The sequence below is a fragment of the Protopterus annectens genome, chromosome 14.part0 (genome assembly GCF_019279795.1).
Source record: "Protopterus annectens isolate FY-2018-M chromosome 14.part0, PAN1.0, whole genome shotgun sequence".
Taxonomy (NCBI): domain Eukaryota; kingdom Metazoa; phylum Chordata; order Ceratodontiformes; family Protopteridae; genus Protopterus; species Protopterus annectens.
Window position 1 is genome coordinate 184,579,073 of NC_056748.1, and position 19,768 is coordinate 184,598,840.

The following is a 19,768-nucleotide window of genomic DNA, read 5'->3' on the forward strand; positions in this document are numbered from 1 at the left end:
CCAAAAGGTAAGTAATTTGCAGTGCATGCCCATGTACAATTTATTTATTCATTCATTTATTAGCATGTGTTTAACAGGAAAGTCCAAGCTGTGCCATTTTTCAGTGGAAGCCTGGGGAGAAAAGTTCCATTATACAGACATCATGGACATCATTTGCATTGCTTCATCATTTCCAGTCAGTTTCATTATTCAGACATCCATGACGTCAGTTGCATCATGTACGGTTTTGATTAAAAAATAACAATTCGATGGGCTGCATACGAATATATATTTTTAAAGGTTGTAATTAATTGTGAGTACAATAGAGAATGATTTAGTTCAAGCCAGTTTAGTTGTTCTAGAGGGGTCTATATTAGTTCGCCGAAATTCATTTTCAGCGAACTCCAGTTCACCGACCCTTATTCAGCGAAATTCACTTCAGCGATTCACTGAATATTCCAAGGGCAATGAAGTACTTGCCCCGCGGCACAAAGGACAACATCTAATTAAATTGTATCCCCCAAACTATATATATCAACTCCGAGATCTCATTACACTGAGGAAAAGGGCAAAGTTGTGTAATTGGCCAACTACTTCTTTGCCCTAGGAATATTCAGCGAATCGTGGAAGTGAATTTCAGTGAATATGGGTCGAATTGGAGTTTACTGAAAATTAATTTTGGCGAACAAATATAGACCTGTTTTAGAGAGAGGCAGTGATGTAATATATATTGTTGGTCTGTTGCGAATTTGGCTACATTATTGTAGCATTGCTCTTGTTTGGTTGATAGAGAGGAGTTGAGATTGGTTAGGGTAGGAGAGGCATACAGTAGGGTTCCGAGTAGAAACAAAGTGACTGTATTACTGACTCGAGTCAGTAAGGTAACGTTTTACTCTACAGAGACAATGTAGCTTTTGCTGTCTTCTTTATGGCTTACTTATGGCAGAGATCAAATTTCAGATGGTTGTCTGTAACCACACCATGTAGTTTGGTTTGGGATACCAGTTCTGTATTTTTTTATTGGAAGACACTGTATTAAAGGTATTTTTTTTTTGGATGCGAGAGAGTTGGGTGTGAACAGCTGTAGTTAGTTTTTTTGTTTGTTTATTTTGGATTCAGGCGAAGTTGTGAGTTGTCAAGCCAAGCTTCTGTGGTGGAGAAGGATTTCTGGGTGAGTATTTGGAGCTTGTGGAAGCATATACTAGTGTAGAGTCATCAAAGTATTTTTGGCTGCTCTGTGTAGGTCATTGATAAATACGTTAAACAGTAGTGGTCCTAAGATGGAGCCTTATAAGACTCCTGTGGTTATAGGAAGGAAAGAGGAGAAATAATCTTGCCATTTCACTGCTTAGGACTTGTTAGTGAGGTAAATAAGCAACCAGTGAAGTGAGGATGGTGATAGCCCATAGGAGGAGAGTTTAGTTAGGAAAGTTAGTTGATTGACTATGTTGAATGCCTTGGATAAATCCAGAAATAAGGCTGAGGTTAGAAGACGTAAATTTCTATTGTGATTTATTGTACCTGTTCTTAGATGAGCAGTGGTTGTACTGTGATTGGGTCTAAAACCATTCTATGTGGAAGTGGTTATGAGAAGTAATATATGTAGTAAGTTGAAAGTGAATACATCTTTCCAAGATTACTACAGAGAGCAATCAGTTTTTATGTAGTACAGAGCAATTAACAAGGAAGCATAACGTAGAATAGGTTTTCTTTCACGTACAGAATGTAGACACCAAGAAGTTATGAAGGTGAAGAAACTGGATAATGTTGTGTCTTTCGGCTTTTCCCAGTTAGGGGTCGCCACAGCGGAACTCCGGTCCGCTAATGATTGGCAGAGGATTTTTACGTGCCGAGTTGCCAGCCCTGACGCACAACCTTCAATGGAGGTACGCCCATTCACGCATGTCTCCACACAGAAGACGCTCTAGCTGAGAATCGAACAGGACAACGTCATACTGTGAGGTGGCGAAGAAACTGGATAATACAATGTAATTTATTGGTCAAAGAGAAAGGACTTGTATACCTGTGAGAGTGAACATGTGTGTGTGTGTGTGTGTGTGTGTGTGTGTATATAAACCAGTCATATAGTTCTTAAAAACAGTCACTGATCCTCTCCTTGTTTATTCAAAGGCTTGCTTTCACTTCCCTTCAACATTTGAGTAACATACACCCAAACAGATACTCAGTATGTGTTACGTGTACCCTGGGATTCATTAATAATTGTTAAAGCGCATTAGTGTGATGAGCAGCAGTGCACTTGAATATGCATCCTGCTCGTCTTGCTTACATCTTTCAAGCACCAGTATATGGCCAACAGCAATGTTGGCTGCCATGAAATGGTGCTGAGAATCATAGGCACACAATGTAAACAATACTCCTTGCCTGTAAGCAAATACATTATGCGAGCACATGCAGATAGCTTATATGAAGTAAGAGCAAGTGAAGTATAAGAATGTAGATGCAGGGTGCATGGACTTGGGAGATTGTACACAGAATACAGTGTTAATAGTGCAGAAATAAGGGGAGGGGAGGGTAAGTGGAAAAAAATGTAATCAAGTAATGCATTCAAATGTGATGATGCCACAAAGAAACATTTTCAACAGAATGACATCCATATTGATGGTAATAATAAATAATGCTGATTCTAATTGTTTACCCATGTAAATAACTTAAAAACTGACATGCTAACAATGGATGTCAGAGGTACAGAATGCAACATTGTAAGAAAGGGAAGTAAGTGAGATATTAGTGTTGATAACATGCTGAGTTGAGATAACAGTTAACAAGGACAGTGGCTACATTAAGGGCTGTTTGCATACAGTGCAGTTACTGAATACATGTATATACAAGATACGTATGTATGATAACTGACTGTAGTGCTCTATCCTCCACTTCATCTTCTATAAACAATGAATGATCCATTCAGCAGCCGTGTCATGCCATAGCAGAAAGAGACATGTTTACCATTTGTTGTCACTGGACAACCATAGATGAGGGGCTATATTATCTTGACACATGTTTTAGACAAACATGTATATCATAAGCAGTAATATAGCAGCAATCAAAATAAACAAGTGACAAATGACAACACAGATCTGTTGACAGTGCAGGAGTTCAAGGTCTCCATTTGTAAATGGAGTGGATCTACTACTTTATTATACCGGGCTTGCTCACAAGACATTCCAGTCAACACTGCTATAACAGCATGAAGACAACACAAAGATGCAAGAAAGTTTCTGAGCACAGGCTTAGGCACAATTTATGATGATCTATCACCATGCCATACAGGAAGACATATTATGCAAGTCCTCATATCCAGTAAAGCAGTACACTGTGAAGAAAACAATTCCAGTAATTCATAAATGTTTGGAGGAAGACCTACAATGCAGTGCATTCTTATTTAGAATTTAAGGAATGTCTGTGAACAATCAGTGACATACTCAATATTTGCATCTTGCCAGACTCAAACACATGCCAGAACAGATATCAGAAAGATGCATATCAACCTGTGATACCACACAAATAGGCATACTGTGTGAGTCTTGACAAATGCACTTGAAGGACTTAGAGCACTTCCTGTTGTAATTGGTATTGATGCCTTACCATGGAGGGCGATGCCTTAAAAATGTTGCCGTCTGACTGTGTAGTAATATTTCCTTTGCGTAAGCCACTCCTGTCAAACAGTTATCAGACAAATGTTATCAGATTCAGACGTCTGTGTATCGTAATGCATACACATTGTGTATGACTGCATCTGCCACATGACAGCAATGGATCTTGTCACAAATAAATAAAATTAATATATGAAGTATTAAAGGACATTTGAGTGTAATATGTACAATGTGATTTTATCAGAATGATAACAAGGAGAGAACAGTTTCACTGTTTCTCGACCAAGCAAGCTGTCCCTGTTGTTTTGTATAACAGCATTGTCCCAGATTTGAAACACGGTATCTGTTTAAGTATAATATACAAGTCATTACTAAATGTATGTGACGCAGAAGCACTCACACCATAAACATTTCCAAAACAACTGTTTCTCTGGCAGGGTATTACAAAATGACTTTATATTTCTTTCTCCAAAGTTAAAATTGAGAATAATAACTTCATACAGTATTGTTTGTATAATGTCAATACATTCACAGAATGTTGCTGTTTACTGGAATTGAACTGCAAGCTGTGTAAGTGTACCGACATACCTGAATCATATGTTCCACAGTGGAAGTCTTAACGCATGTGATGCATAATGCAGTCGTCACTGTGACTTGAGGATAATCAAGAATTCAGACACATGCCTTACTAAGGCAACAGCATACCAAACATTGTCTCTTGTCCATATGCCACAGGAAAAGCATTATTCTCATGGGAAAGCCAAATGTCATTTCATAGCATCATCATTATCCATTTAAAGCATTTCTGTGTGAAAAATTTGCAGAAATTGTTGTAATAGGAATTCCCACACATACAGGTAGATGGCAGATAGCTGTCTGGCAACATCATTACCTATCTTCACATTCACAGACATACTGAAACAAGTAAGGATTAATGACTGGATTTGAACAGACTATGTAAGATGACAAGGTACAGAACACGTCCTGAATCACATGTACCACACGAAATGGTGTTTTACAACTGTGACAATGCATATTTGAATGGATGACATCACCATTCTTTGATATGTTGGTATTCTTTTAAAAATGTACGAAGGTGGTTGAAGTGCACAGTAACAATACACAGCTACACATACTACATGCATTAGAAGCCTTCTGTACACAGCACAACAGACAAACACACATGCACAGTAATCAATCATTGCTGGATCCCTCTGTACTTATACAGTGTAGAGACCGCAGTGTCAACCGCCAGCACCACAGGATAACTTATATGACTACTGTGATGTAGTTCATTTCATTATGTTTTCAAAACTATGTATTGCCTGGGACTAATGCAAATTTATAGGGTAATCCTGTGCTTAAGTGGAAGTTTACATAAGGTTTGTTGTCACAGACACAGTTGTAGATGACAGTACACATAGTCACATTAGTTAACCATTCTTGGATTCAAACCCCCTACCTGTCTGAATTTTACAATTTATAGAATACAGAATTAGCCACAAGTGCCATAGTTGAAATCTGAGTTATAAGGGCACAGTGAGGCAGAAAAGATTTTTGTGGTAAAAGTAGGTAAGGGGATGAGAACATCCGTTCCCATGTTAAAATCAGGAAACTGTACTTCCCTGACATTGTAGCCATGTACAAATTTTCCACTGTGAGATTAGAACCTCCAACTTATCTAGTTATGCAGTCTCGAGAAAACAGTATAAGCTGCCAGTGTCACAGGATAAATATGCCTCTTAAGGAGAGAGAGTGCACTTTTGACAAGAGGACCTCAAATGTGTGTTTCAGAGAAGAAGCTTGTTTTAAAAGTATGATAAACTGCAGAGGGAGCTGTAGCCAAAGTTAAAGGTTTCTCCTGAGTGGAAGTGGACACAGCACATCTGTTGATGAAGCTTTACTTCCACGACACTAGGACCATACAGACGCACAAGTTCACCACTGTCAAATTTGAACCATCTAACAAACTAGTTAGACAGTCTAGAGAACACAGTCTTAAGTACCGCAGGAGAAGTCTGCTTCTTATGGAGAGAAAGTGTACTTTTGACATGATGACCTTGTCACTGTGTTGCAGAGAAGATGTTTATGGTAAAACTGGGATAAGGGGATGACGGAATACTCACTCAGGTAAAATTTTTCCTGTGACTGGAAGTTGATACAGCATGTCTGTTCAGGAAGCTGTATGTACTAGATATTGGCAGCCACATGCACAAGTTCCCCACTGTGGGATTTGAACCTCCTGACAAGCAAGTGCCACAAGAGATTCTGACTCTTAAGAGGAGATAGAGTGCACTTTCTACATTAGTGTGTTTCTTTTAAAAGTGGGATAAAGTGCAGAGGGAGCTGTGTCCAAAGTTAAATGTATTCTCCTTAGTTGAAATGGACACAGGACATTTGACATTGCAGCATTACTTACCTGTCATTACTGAGCCCAGAGTTAAATGTGTTCTCCTTAGTGGAAGAGGACACAGCAACATTGACAGTGAGATGTTACTAACCTGTCACTAGAACCACAAACACACACACACACACACACACACAAATTCCCCATGTTGAGAATTGAACCTCCTACCTATCTAGTTGTACAGTCTGCAGCGCACAGTATTAAATGCAAACACTGTAGGAAAAGTCTGACTCTTGAGAGGAGACAATGCACTTTTGACATGATGACCTCATTGGTATGTTGTAGAGTGAGGTTGTTTCTGTTAAAAGTGGGATAAAATGCAGAGGGAGCTGTGTCCAAAGTTAAATGTATTCTCGTTAGTTGCAATGGACACAGGGCATTTGACATTGCGGCATTACTTACCTGTCATTACTGTTGGAGTGCAGACCTACACAAACAGGCTGACTTAATTGAGTCATCATCACTGTAAAATCCAGATACCTCGTTTTACAAATTTGGTAAAGATATACAGACAGTGTACAACTTAAATTAAAAATGATTTGTTGTAAATATTTTTTACTCTGCCCAAAGCTCAGTACTGGCAAAGTCATTTGTGCTGCTGATGGCAAAGTATTAGTGTGTGCACAATCATATGTTGAGTTGTTGAACTTAGAATGAGATTTAGAAGTAGTCTGTTGTGCTCTGTGCTGACTTTTGTGCAAATAAGCAGTATACACACACAACCACATCTGAATCTGATGGAACAGATATGTGTTATGGTCATGTTTCAGGTGTCATGATTCACACATTTGTCACAACAGTTGCAGTTCTTCAGTCCTTATATGTATGCTGTTGGTGTATTATGATACAAGAGGGAGCAAGCATATTATTGCTGATGGAAATATGGCTTATAGAAACAGTTTTAAATCAAGGAGGTTTATTTGATGACACAGAAAGGGTGAAAAGAGTTGGACCATTGGTAACAAGAATAAGACATCCAGACATAATAAGAAAATATTTTATGGTTCATTTCTGCACATAATTGTGCTGTGTTACTGTTTGCTTTATCATCTTTATTATTCAGGCAATGTCTGTACAAGACAGTCTTTACAACAGGGAGCAAATACATTAATACAGTAGCAGGATAATGGTGTGCTAAGGAAATGTGTGGCTAGCAGTTACACCCAAAGAAGTCATAACGTTCAAAAACACTTTGGCATACATCTGGATTCGAACCTTGACAGTATGCTAAGAAAAGTCTACAGATCTGAGTATTATCCAAATACACCACATCACCTGTCTGAATGGACTAGGGGTCTGAATGAAGAGATGATAAGTCAGCAAGGGGTCCAAATGGAGAGATGATTAGTCAGCAAAGAGGGTCCGATTGGAGAGATAAGTCAGCAAGAGGGGTTCGAATGGAAGTGAGCAAGTAAAGGAGAGTAGTAGTGCTGAAATTGAATCCTCAAGTGGTGAGTACCTTCACGAGGTAGATCCTGTTTTTCATAAAAACTTACCAAGAAGCCCAGAAGTTAGTAGTTTAAAAAACACTTTGCGTGGTTTTGTGCGCCGGGCAGCACCGGTTAGCTAGGGTTAAATTATTCCTGGCTCCACTAAGTCTCCTTCAGTTTTTCACTTGAAACTAGTCTAACTCTCAACCTAAGCACTCAAAAAGCATCCTACAGTCCAGCACTTGCTCAGACCTAATAGCAAGCACTAATATACCCCGACACTTGACTGCCCCGCAGGGCAAGGCTCTTTATCCACCCCTCACCAACCAAGCGACTAAGCAGCTCACCCTACTATTCAGGCATGACCAAAGGGCAACTTCAGGTGTACTGTCCAGTCCAGCTGGTGAATCTGGGTACCCTGAGGCAATCTTACAACTGCCTCATGTACACAGACAGCCCTCTCCTCCTACCACAAAACACTAATATATGTGAGAGATGCAGTTATACAGCCAAACTGGAGGCTAAGGTATCTCCACCCAAGAATGGAACAGACAGTCATGAGGAGAAGGTTAACACTTGCACCACACCTCCAGTCTCACATAGACCTACTAAACCAGCACTGGCAAAAGATACACATAAATAAACAATATCATACTCGGAGGCTCTAAATATAAACCTGCAAAAGCATCAGAGAGCTCCAAAGCACACACCCTCAAAACCTGAACCTCCCGTCACAAACCAGACAACACATAAAAGACAAAATCAATGTGCCACACAATCATAGCCCTTAAGGCAAAATAACAAACCTAACACACTAGTAATAGGTGACTTAATAGTCAGGCACACTGATGTCCCACTCACTAGGCTGGACAAGGAGAAGGTTACTGTTAGCTGCCTGTCAGGAGCCAGAATCCGCCACATAACACAAGCACTCAGGTCACTGCAGAACAAGTACAAATATGACCCTGTCATTGTTCATGTTGGTGTGAACGACCTGAGCCGTACCTCCCTGGACTACATGAAAAGAGACATGGAAGAGCTCTCTGATCATGTAGCCCAGGCGGGTATGACACTGACCCTGAGTAGCATCCTGCCCTCACCAAGAATGATACCTCAGTATAAAGAAAAAATGATCAGTTTCAACAATTGGCTAAGCTTCTGGTGTCATTCAAAGGGGATCCATTGACTGTCAACCTGGGATGACATGCTCGACAAGCCGCATTGCTTCGCAAGAGATGGCTTGCACCTGTCACCCCTTGGCTTTCGAATACTGGCCAATGCTCTTGCTGCCCCCATAGTGCCTTTTTTAGGCAAGGCTCAAAATTCAAACCCACCTCCGTAAACAGCACAAGTAAAAAACTGAGGGTTATGCTACTCAACGCTAGGAGTTTAAATCTCAGAATGCATGTGCTCGAAGCACTCCTATGTATGGAGAACGTTGACATGTGTGCAGTAACTGAAACCTGGTTCAAGGCTCCAGAGAGCACTACTGGGCTACAACTCATACCACACATTTCGGCCACAGAACACAGACCGAAACACAAAAGGAGGGGGTGTATCCATATTCATCAAGGATACCCACACCTCCAGGTTAGTGGCGCAGCATGATACCTCTGAGATCATCCATGTGCAACTAACATCGGGCAAATCTCAATGCAAATTGTGGCCTGCTACAGATCACCCTCCATGACCCAGGACCACCACTCCGCCTTTCTGGAGACACTGGAAAACATGAAGGTCCTACCGAATACCCTGATCTTGGGAGATTTCAATTACCCTGCCATTAACTGGGAAAACTACTTGAGTACAAACTCCCAGGCTCAGCGCTTCCTGGAATTTATCAACTCAAATGCCCTTGATCAGCTGGTAAACTCCCCTACCAGAGGCCACAACATATTGGACCTGGTCATCACCAACATGGGCGACAGGTGCTCCGTACCGGAGGTCAACCCGTCACTGGTTAGATCAGACCATAAACTAATCACCCTGGATGTCCACACCCCACCACCACCCCCAACCAAGGAAACCACAGTGAAAAACTTTTCTAAAGCAAACTTCACCTTACTTAAGTCAGAGGTGGTAAGTTTCACAGCCACAACGCTAAAGGATAACACTGCACAAGATGCAGAATCCTTTACAATTGCACTCTGTGAGCACCTACAAGGATGCATGGATCATGCCATCCCTAGCAAAACCAAGACTCACTCCCCTAAGAGATGGAAACCAGTCTGGTGGACCCCTGCCGTAAACAGGTTATACAACAAAAGGAGGAAACTAGTTCAGAAAAAAAGCAAATCCCAGGAAGGAAAGACATCCCTGATCAGTATCAATAAGAAACTAAGGTCCCTCATAAAATCATCCAAGGCTAACTTCGAAAGAAAAATAGCCAAGGACTCAAAAGATAACCACAAAGCCTTCTTTAGCTATATCAAAAATCTAAGTGGCAACTCGCAGATATGCTCTGAGATAGTGCAAAATAGCACAAAATATACTGAACCTACTGATATTGCCAACATACTGGCAGATAGATTCAGTGCAAAATTCACCTCCCTCTCACCTTCAAAAGGGCCCACAATAATACCGGAAAAGTGTAGTGTCCCGGAAATCACAGAAGCACAGGTGAAAACAGCCCTTTCAAAAGCCAAAAACACAGCATCAATTGGGCCAGATGGTGTCCCAGGCTGTGTCTTGCATGAACTACAGAACAAATTAACCCCACACTTAAACATGCTGTTTAACCTCAGCCTCTCCACAGGCTATGTGCCCATAGAATGGCGCATAGCAATGGTTATTCCGCTCCACAAAGGAGGAGCCACAACTGACCTTGGTAACTATCGCCCCATAAGCCTGACTAGCCTGGTCTGCAAGGCTATGGAGCGCATCATCATGGAACTCATTATCAAAGACATTGGGAACCTCCAAACACTTAACCCGACCCAGTTCAGCTTTGTTAAGGGCAGATCATGCCTACTAAACCTGGTTGACTTCCTCGAGACAGTTACCAAGGCCATAGACGAGGGAAAGGTGGTTCACACAGCCTACCTTGATCTCGCCAAGGAGTTTGACACCATTCCTCACTCGGGAATTATAGAAAAACTCACCAGCCTGAACATAAACCCCTACGTCACAAGATGGGTTGCCAACTGGCTTACAGACAGAACTCACACGGTAAGAATAGCGGGCTCCAGGTTTGACTCTAAACCAGTCACAAGTGGTTTCCCGCAAGGCTCAGTTCTGGGACCCCTACTGTTCGGCATATATTTCTCATAAGTACAGGCGAACACAGGAGGACTATGGCTAACCAAGTTCGCCAATGACTGCAAACTGGGAGCCATAATTGACACCCCGGCTGACACGGACATCCTCCAAAAAGGCCTTACTGAGACATACACCTGGTGTCAAAGTCATGGCCTCAAGCTAAATGCCAAAAAATGCATAGTCATCCCGTTTGGAAAAAAAACAAAACACCCACGAATTACCACATAGGTGGCAGCCCCCTTAATACAGAAGAGGTAATAAGAGATCTGGGGACCAAGGTAGATAGTAATCTCTCCTTTGACAATCATATTGCCAAAGTAGTTAGGAAATTTTTCTATGTGGCCCAGCTAATTACTAAGGGGTTCACATCTAGAAATAAAGAGGTTATAGTGCCCCTGTACTCGTCACTCATCAGACCCATCATAGAGTACAATGCCCCATTTGGGTATGTACCTCACAAGACACTTCCAACAGCTTGAAAGACCACAAAAGCACCTCACCAAGAGGATTACTGGCCTCAAACATATGTCCTATGCAGCCCGACTGAAAAAACTCTGGCTGTACTCAGTGGCATATCGCTTACTCTGAGGTGTTCTCTGCCTGACTTACAAAGCCATGTCCAACTCAGAATGGATGGACATGCTCCACCTAAAGAAATTCAAATCACTGCGAGCCACGAGCTCTAGTGAGCTAAACCTCGCCACAACAATAAATAGAACATGCTGGAGGGATAGATTCCTGTCACAGAGACTCCCCATGCTTTGGAACAAAATTCCTAACTACATTAGGCAGAGCCCCTCACTAACAATCTTCAAGAGAAGCCTTGACGAGTGGATGGGTAACAGAAAGTACACTCCTGGGATCACTTCATTGGCTCTGCTTGACAGAGGCTCAATTAATTAATCAATGGGGCGGTGAAAGCCGACACACTCTGGCTAGGCTTATAAATGCCCTCGGGCAGATAGCCCTAGTACCTACCTATGAACCTATGATATATAGACTGTATTTATATAGCATATATTATGGACAGAAGTTGGTAAAAAATTAAAAAAGATAGCTGGGTGCACAAGACCCAGGATAAAAAAGTGCCCAATCCTGGTAGGCACACTGGTGCCAGGGCTGGAATAAATGACAGTGTAGAATCCTCAAAATACAGAAACATTCCTACAATGGGGCCAGGCCAGGCCCAGGGGGAGGATGGGCCCCCCTGTTGTAGAAAGAAGTAGCAGTCCACAAAAGTCGCAAAAACTGATAGGCTAAAGAAGAGCCATAAAGATGATAAAGTGGACTATTGAAGATAAGAAAGAAATTATGTATTGTTACTATTATGCAAAAGATTTTCAAGACTCAAGATATATAAAAAGATTAAGAGATAAATTAGAGGAAAGAAAAACACTTCCACAAGAAAAACTGTCAGAAGCTTCAAGTAAAAATTTGCGGTCATTAGTACAACAGATTTGTGAAAAACAGTATATAGACCAAGAAACTTTGATATCTTTGGAAAAAGAAGCATCTGAGAAAGTGCAAAAATATAAACAACAAAACCTAGATATTTTTGAAAAGTATAAAAAAGAAGTATGCACATGGGAAAGAAAGAGAGATTTGATGTGGTGTAATATTTGTGTAAAGGCGAAAGCCAAATTAAAATAAAGAAGGCAGCCCCAAAGATATTCGAAGATAAATAGAGGCAAAGGCATCCAGACATGGAAAATTTCACAATAAAAAAAAATATCACAAAGAGGGAATGTAGAAAAGAAGATTAGTAAAGTAGAAGTTAAAAAATAGAAAATGAAGTTATGTAGTGCCTGTGAATTGAAGGATTTGGTGTAGAAGGTTTAACACAGGTTACATCACAGCATGATGGAATGAGTCCCCAAAGTAAGGAGAAACAGGAAGATCAGGAGACATCTGAAGAAGAAATATGGACATGTGAAGGAAAAGTAGATTTCATATGGTGTAATATCTATGCAAAGGAGAAAGCAAAACTAATCAATACAAAAAAGAGCAGCAACAAAGATATTTGAAAAGAAATACAGGTAAAGGAATCTGGACATGGAAAACTTTACAATACAAAAAATAAGAAGAGAAAGAGGAAAAGTAGAAAAGGAGATTAGTAATGGAGAAGTTAAAGAAACAGAAACTGAGGTCATTTAGTACCTCTGACGTGAATGATTCAGTGTAGAAAATCTAATTTAGAAAGCACCAAAACAGGATAGAGTAATGGACCTCCAAATTAAGGGGAAACCAGTGGAACGGGAAACAATTGGTCAAGTACCATATGATGACATTTTGGAGCCTTCCACAGGAAGCCAGTTTAAACATTCACTTGAAGCTGGACAGCAAGGGAAGGAAGAGAAAACTGTGGAAACTCTGACACAGTCAATGTTGAGGAGTGATAGGCCAGTGAGTTCCCATACGACAGAGCATTGGATGGCACAGGATGAAATTGAAGAGAATGTGCCACAGGAAGATGCAGTAGAACTCTCTGTGAAATGCCTGCAGTAAATGGACACAAAAAATGTGTCCTCACTTTAGAAGAAAACAAGCTAAGAGAAGAGTTGCTTGATTTAATAGACATAGACATTAAGATCAATGAAGTAAATAGATTGCAGATGGTCAATAAAACCCAAAAAGTCAGAAGTTTGATAAAACAAATAAACACAGTAATTAGAACTGTCCATCGAGATTCATGCAATATAACAGAAGTAAACATGATATATTATTGTGCAGCTAAATTAATAACTGATAAAGTTCTACCACAAGAACACAGAGTAATGAGGGAGTGGAAGGGGAGAAATTGAATACCATCATAAGTATTGAATAGAAAAAGGTATAAAGCAATTAAGACAAGAAGTGTCACTGTTAGAGGAGTATAGAAGAGGGAACAGATCAACAAAAATACTTAAAAAGATAGACATGATAAAAGCAATGCATAGTATTAGAACAGATCAGGATCTATCATGCACTATCGCCAATAACAAACTAAAAATCTCAGCACAGGTGAAAAAACTTAGAAGATATTCAGATAAATATAAAAGAAAAGTGCAAAATAAGCAATTTATTTATGACCCAAAAAAGCTTTACAGAGAATTGGAAAACAAGGTAAAAGGAATTGAAAGACCACCAAAAAAAAACGCGACTGCTAAGCTAAGCACCCATATCATCAAGTTTGCTGATGATACCACAGTCATGGTGCTTATCACAAAGGAGGATGAAAGGGAGTATAGACAAGAGGTGGCATCTCTGATCATTTTGTGCGAGGGGATCAACCTTGACCTGAATGTAAGCAAGACCATAGAGATTATCATTGACTTCAGGAAACAGAGAACAAACCACCCATTGCTCATGATCCAATGGTGAGAGTATGGAGAGGGTTAAGAGTACAAAATTCCTGGGTGTACACATATCAGAGGAACTCTCATGGGTGGGAAACATCACCCAACTGGTCAAGAAAGCACACCAACAGCTCTATTTTTAAGAAGGCTGAAAAAAGCTATACTTCCTCCCCATATTCTCTCTATCTTCTATAGAGGTGCAAGAGAAAGAGAGCATCCTCACCTGCAACCTGTGGTTTGGAAGCTGCACAGTTACAGAAAGGAAGGTGCTAGAATGAGTGGTGAAGGTTGCAGAGAAAGTAACAGGTTCCCGTCTTCCATTGATACATATTTATTCTGCGAGAAACATCCAAAAGGCCATGAAAATAATACAGGACAACATGCATCCTGTGCATGACTGTTTATGCATCTGGCATTGGGCAGGAGATATCGCAGCATCCGCTGCAGGACTACAAGATTCAGTAACAGTTTCTACACTGCAGTGATTAGACTTCTGAACGCAGGCACTAGTCCTAGGGGTCTGGACAAATAATAAGTCAATTTTTATTTATTTGTGCAATATATACTTACATATATTCCAAGTAAGTGGGATATTTATTTATTATATCCATAGTCAGTATTATTTAACTCATTCAAGTGCAATATTAGAAAAAATAACTTTGGCATTTCAATCTGTAGTGTGTTTTGTATTACTTTAAATAGGGTAGTTAATTTTACTCAGGAGGGTATTCTTTTCATATATGAGTGCTAGTAAATGTCTGGTGTTTCTTGCATATGTTGGAAGTAGTATTGTATTTGTTAGTTATGTTTACTACCTACATGTATGTGTTGTTTCACTTTCCTTTGTAATCTCAAGAATTGAGCTGATGCACAAAATTTCATTTAGGCTATATGTGTGTAGTTCTAAATGACACTAAAGTTTACTTTGAAAAAAAGAAATAGATACATTTTTGGAGAAGTATGTATGAAGCTCCTGTGGTACAAAACAAAGATGCTAAATGTATAGAAGAAGTAAAAGAAAGACTTAAGATGTTTGATGGTGCAAAATATGAAATCGGGTGAAGTAACAGCCAGAGAGACTGAAACAAAGTTAAGAACATCCTCTAATTGGAAATCCCCGACCCAGATGCAGTACCTAACTTCTGGTTAAAAGTCTTAACATCTTTGCACGAAGATTTAGCCATGAGTAAGAACTATTTATGTACAAATTCTGAACATACACCAGTTTGGCTAACAACAGGAAAAACAATGCTCCTACTTAAGAGAGAACCTGCAAGCCAACCTAAAATTATAGACCAGTAACTTGCTTTCCGACGACATATAAACTATCCACTGGAATTGATGCCGACAGAGTTTATAGTCATTTAGAAGAAAACTCAGTTGTGGCGATAGAACAAAAGGGCAATGAAAGAAAGTCATACGGAACAAAGGATCATTTGTTGTTATATAAAGTTATAGTGGAGAACTGTAAAAAGGGGAATAATTTAAGTATGACATGGATTGACTACAAAAAAGCATTTGATAGTATCCAACATTCATGGATAAAAGAGTGCTTAAAAGTGTATAAGATGCACCATACACTGATCAACTACATTACAGTGACCATGAAACATTGACAGACCACCTTGCAATTAAGCCGTAATAAAGGACAAATTGTTATTCCAGGGATAAAAATTCAAAGGAGGATATTCCAGGGTGACTCTCTGTCACTGTTGCTGTTATGCTTTGCCCTTAACCCATTAAGCTGTCTACTTAGCTTTAGGCCATGGCTAGAATTTGGCTCCTAGAAAACAGCAAATTGTAAAGGCTTCTCATCTTCTCTTTGTCGATGATTTGAAACTGTATAGCTCATCAGATGAAGAATGGAAAGCACAACTGCAAGTTGTCAAAACGTTTTCAGATGATATAAAAATGTAATTTGGTCTTGATAAATGTGCAAAAGCAACCTTTAAAGCAGGAAAACTGCAGCACCAAGAAAACATCAGTTTGGGACAAGAATGTGATATAAAAGAATAGCAAGAGGGAGTGTATAAATGTTTGGGAACTGATGAAGGATCAACAATAAAACATGAACAAATGCAAATAAAACTTAGTAAGGATTACTTCAGAAGACTTAAATTAATTCTGAAAACAGTGTTGACATCTAGGAACAAAATCCAAGCTATAAATCAATTTGCTCTTCCTGTCTTAACTTACAGTTTTAGAGTGATTGACTGGCCCCAAAATGTGTTGGGTAGATTAGATAGGAAAACAAGAAGAATGTGTCGTGCTCACCAAATGATATATAAAAATCAGTGCATGCCAAGATTATATACTCCGCGTTCCGAAGAAGGGATGGGCCTCCTTGAAATTGATTACATGTATAGATTTGCAATAATGGGACTCCACATATATTTGCTTACCTCAGAAGGCCCAAATGTAGATAAAATTTTGAAGCATGAGGAGAATAAATCTAACATAACTTCCCTACTTAGTCTAGCAGAAGCATATGGGCATCAAGCAGGAATGGAAATCAAATCAGAAGTAGATAAAAATCAGGCAGCAACTGAATGTGCCAAAAAAACAAAACGAAGAATATAAGGTCAAGGACCGGATGAGAAGGCAAGAAATGTGGAAAATGCATAAATATAGTTGCAAGTATAGAAAGCTTCTGGAAGAACTTCATGTTGATCAGGAACAAATGCAGGAATGGTTAAGGAGAGGCAAAATCAGTCCAAGGGATGAAAGGTTAATATTGGTGGCCCAAGATAGTGGGCTATGTACATGCTGGTTTACAAAGTCCATTGAACATGTGGGAGAAACAAATGTAGGTTTTGTACAACTGAATTGGAAACATTTGCACACCTTGTTGCTGATTGTGACATACTAATGGCAGAAGGACTGCATACTGAAATGCATAATAATGTGGCAATACTCTTGTACTGGGGATTGTGCAAACATTATGGTACTGAAGTGGCTGAAAAACACTGCAAACATGAGTCACAAAGCATCATAAGAAAAACATGAAGTCTACATTACATGGGATCATCCATTACCAGCAGTTCAAAAGACAGATGCTAGAAAACTAAATATAGTGGTCCATGTAAAGAAGACAAAAGTAGCATTGATCATTGAAATTGTCACACCTAGTGACTACAGTGTCTTGTGTACAGAGAGACACACAGTCATAAAATATCAGGATTTGCAGGCAGAAGCGAGAGCAATGCGGAAGAAGGATACCCAGACAGTTTCAATAGTAGTAGGAGCAACTGGTCTTATAAAAAAAAGAATCTACAATCATATTTAGATACGTTACCAATACATGTAACTCCATACGAATTGCAGAAAGAGTCATTACTGGGCACATTGTAGGTGCTGCGAAAAGTCCTTCTGGATGACAAAGATTGAAACAATGCTAATTTCTTGAATTTCAATTGTACTTTGACTTTGTAATGTGGTCAATTTCTGTCATGGTATTAGAAACCCAAAAGATTTGGAGAAATTAAAACAGAGAGCACTCCTACTTCATAAAGTTACAGTACGACAACAGATTGCAAAAAAAGGGGAATGTATGTATTATTCTTTATTACTCTCATGACAACTGTATGCTGTACATTCAACTCTTCAGCTTGTTCAACAGACGATTAGCGTGACTGTACATAGCTAACCAGAGTAGCATGAAGGGCCCCACAGTAATGTGGCCAAACGCAAAAACTCACAAAATTAACCATAAGCTGTGTACTTGCAGTTTAGCCTAAGTTGTAGGTGATGCTTGGTGCCAGATTTTGTGTAAATGCATAGGAGGAAATGAATGACAGAGAAGGGAGAAAGATACATATACAGAAAGAGATTGAGGCAGGATAATGATGACTCATAACAATATGTAGACAACAGCTTTACATAAAACAATGTACTAAAATAGTCAGAAACACTTAGCTAATATCTGGATTAGAACTCGTGAAAGTATGGAAATATCTGTGCATTACCTCATAACGCCACAAGGGAATTCCTACTATACACACATTAAATCACACAATAGAAAGACAGTGACAACTTATTGAAGCAGAATGGATGAAGACAGAGAGAGGGAGAGAAAAACAGCAGTAGTATTTTATTTTTCTGAGACATGTAGGACCATCTGTATAGATACCTCTCAACTGTCCAGATTTTCAGAGAATGTCCAGATTTTCCCTTTAATTTTTGGTTTGTTCCTCATAAAAAATGTGGTTTTATGGAAAATCTTTGAGGATTGAAATCACTAAATGATACTAAATAATAACAAATATTTGAGTTTCAGACTTCACATCCTTCAGAAAATCTATAATAATGCAAAATTTGCTATTCTAGCAACTTTCTAAGTTTATAGGAGCAATATTTAAAATCTGTCCCTATTTTTGGGCCTTTGTGCTCCCAGGCTTTGTCCATATTTCTTTCTCAGAGAAGTTGAGAGGTATGTCTTTATGGTGTGTTACTCTTGCTTATTTCCTCATTGTAAAGCTGTCATGCTCTGTACAATAAAGTGCTTGCTTTAGGGAACAAGAAGGGGTAGGAGTGTGCAACCAACATTAAGACATAAGCAGGATAAGAGTGTCTTACTAAGTCTCCCTCTTTGGGATGGAATGCTTTTACAAATGTTGTTTGCTATACTATTGAAATGTTATGTTAATGAAATGTAAGTGGAGATAAATGTAGATTTTTACATTTTCCCATATGATAGGAATGTAAAATGTCACAAAATAATAATTTGACTTAAAGCTGTAATTGAACCCATGACGCTATGCAAAAATGTTAGTCTACAGACAGTGGAGTTATCTCAAAATACCACATAACTTCTAGTTTATACTATCCAGCAGCCTAAGAACTCTTTCAGTAACTGTTTTACAGTGGCACCCTTAGACTGCCTTTACTCTGTATTCTACTAGAGCAGTAGATTTAATTATATTTGCATGAAAGCAACCAGACTGCTATAGCTTAAATTAAAATCTTCAGCTTTTGCCATAGGAAGTTAAATGGCATTCACCATCAGTCAGCATTGATGCACGATACCAACCTCCATGCAAATACTGTGGACAAAAAATTAAGCCTTTTTGATGAGCAATTTCTGGCCATTTGTGTTGTATGTGATTCTGTTTTTGACCATATTAAATGTATGACAAGGGAGCTGATAGAACATTGGTGAAAATGGGGGTGGCAGACAGCAGAGTGTAGGATATAGGGGGAAGAATACAGGAATTTGCAGGAGGGTGGTGGGAGAGCACCATAGCTATCCACTTCTTCACAACATAAATTTAGTATTGTACAGTTTTGTGACTTTTGAGGATCAACACGCCCAGGGATGGGTGACAAAAAATAAATAATGTTTTATGGCCATTTGGACCAAATGAAGTGTGTCAAGATGACACATAGGCAAAGTGGAGAGCTATGTATGAAGCATGTATATATATATATATATATATATATTTTTTTTTTTTTTGTGTGGGACAGGTGCTTTTTTTTTGAGAGAGAGGAATATTGTGGAAGGCACTTAAAAATGATAGGGTCAGGTAGGTAGGGTAGGTTAGGTAGCAGGCACAGACATACAGGGATGGTGATGGACGTGGGTTACAAACTCGCCATCTCCTATACTACTACTACTGCTCCTGGATGGTACCACTGCAGTAGTAACTGGGGCAGAGCTATCTGACACAGACAGAGAATTGTGAAGGCATCACTGACAGGATGCGACCCAGATGTGCTGGGTATCTCTCCAACCTGTGGTGGTGACGCAAC

At 39.4% G+C, this 19,768-nt stretch overlaps 1 protein-coding gene across 3 annotated transcripts in view; it reads left to right on the top strand.

The window, feature by feature from the left end:
* The window catches only part of FAF1 (Fas associated factor 1), a 5,915,525-nt gene that overhangs the window by 4,754,734 nt on the left and 1,141,023 nt on the right, over positions 1 to 19,768 (top strand). The gene's annotated exons all lie outside the window — the stretch shown is intronic.